Below are 1,995 nucleotides of genomic sequence, written 5' to 3' on the forward strand. Positions count from 1 at the left end.
AAAATAGTCATTGACAAAAAAATTGAAAATGTGAGCAATCGTCTGAACAATATAATTTTTTCCATTATGCACAGAATTTTAGGGAAATAAGATCAGTACCATTAGGAACATTAAGGTTTCCTTGTTACAAATAGGCACCCAAGGATATAAGCCTGTATAAAGATTGCATCATTAAATTGCATACTTCAATTTAGAAGACACTACATGCTTCAGCAGCACGTATACCCAAATTGCAACAATACAGAGATTAACATGGCAATTGCACAGGATGATATGAAAATTTGTGAAGTATTCCATATTTTTCATTCTTCAGATGCAAGAAATGAAAAACAGTTATTAAAAAGTTGATTACAAAATTACAAGTGTAATAATACATGTAATTCATATAATTAAAAGTTATTTTCACATCAGTGTGCTAAATCTTCAAATTATTGAAGTCTTTACATAGCATAATATTTAAAAAACTTTTGAAATTAGACAACATTACCATTTTATCCCAAAGAAATATAATATAAGGACCTAGGAAAAAAGGAATCTTACACTGTTTCTATATCGAATGCAATCTGAAAAGACACATTTATTAATGAGCCTATATGTTATAAAACAATGTAGAATTCCAAGTATTATATCTATGAGAGAATAAAATAGATTATGGACATTATACAAACATAGAAGATAGAATATTTTAAAAATATACTTTTTCAGACAAACACCAGAAATATGTTCAGTTTCTATACTACTCATTTCAACAGATAAGTTAAAATTATTTCTTATTAAAAAAAGCACAAACTCTCCAGAAACCATTATAGATGTATACAAATCTCTTTTGAATACATTTTGACATCAAAGTAAGGCAATTCATATGGAATCCATAAATTGTTACAGTAAGATATTGTTGTTATTTGGATTGTGAAAATATTTTGCATGGACACAAAGAATGGAATGCAATTTATGAAATTTAAGAAACTTAACCGAACCATGGTGACTTAGAAGAGCAATTTTACTGCCTTCCAAAACTTCAAAGAGGTAGTGATATATACTGATCCTTTTGGCAATATCAAATGCAGTTTCTTCCAACTTATTCTTCAGACCTGATTTGACATAATGGTTCAACAGATGGAGATCCAACGTGTTTTTGCTGTCTCTACTCCCAGCAGCAAGATGAAAGGGGGTCAAGAGGCCTTTAGTTTGGGAATTGATATCTGGATAATGATGAAGTAAGAAAACAGCCACTCTGGTATTATTCCACGTAAAAGCACTGTGCAGGGGTGTCCAGCCATCTACAGTTATTGCAAGAATATCTGCCAATTGAGCCACCAACTCATGAAAAATGTCTAAGTATCCCCTGTAGGCTTCCTGATGAAGATGGTTATACTCATCTTCATACCTAGTATTCACATGAGTGGCCTTTTTGGAAAGTAGTCCCTGCACTGTAGTAAGCAGATTATTTTCAGCAGCCCAAAGAAGAAATTTGCTTGGATCCTTCTCCATTTTTTTCTTGCAATTGATACCATTCCTCACTTGTTCATCATGTTCCTCATTTTCATGACAATTGCCTAACCAGAGACTTTGAGTGCCAGTGGGAATGATGTGTTCATGTATTTCCCTAATAGTTCATGTTAGTTGAAATGTTCAGCAAAATCCAGTGAATTTTCTGCATCTGTTTTTTCACTATGATTTATTTTCTCTTTTTCCATTTTTACTATTCGAAATTATTCTAACTGTAGAGTAGGGAATTGATGGAGAGCAGAGGAAAGATGTTCCTCCATATTCAAAGATACAGACTGAAAATATGGACCAGTGGTTTCTTCATGTGCAGCTTATTCTAGGAATGAGAAAAAATGCATGTCTCTGATCAATTTATAGAGCACGCAGAATTTTATGTTTTGAAAAAGATGGAAATAGAATTTATGTATTTACTTGAAATTAGTAAATACATTTATAGCAGTCTACATAAAGAGAAGTAGCTTTGACCAAATTGCAGACAAGAATCTA

General features: G+C 32.0%; 2 pseudogenes; one reads left to right on the top strand and one right to left on the bottom strand.

The window, feature by feature from the left end:
• The first annotated feature begins 204 nt into the window (after positions 1-204).
• LOC138821919 (U6 spliceosomal RNA) lies at positions 205-303 on the top strand (annotated as a pseudogene).
• A 576-nt stretch (positions 304-879) lies between these two features.
• Positions 880-1,697, bottom strand: LOC138821917 (ankyrin repeat domain-containing protein 49 pseudogene; annotated as a pseudogene).
• Positions 1,698-1,995: the final 298 nt, after the last annotated feature.

The sequence above is a fragment of the Dipodomys merriami genome, unplaced genomic scaffold, assembly GCF_024711535.1.
Source record: "Dipodomys merriami isolate MVZ:Mamm:240054 unplaced genomic scaffold, mDipMer1.0.p SCAF_963, whole genome shotgun sequence".
Classification (NCBI taxonomy): Eukaryota; Metazoa; Chordata; class Mammalia; order Rodentia; family Heteromyidae; genus Dipodomys; species Dipodomys merriami.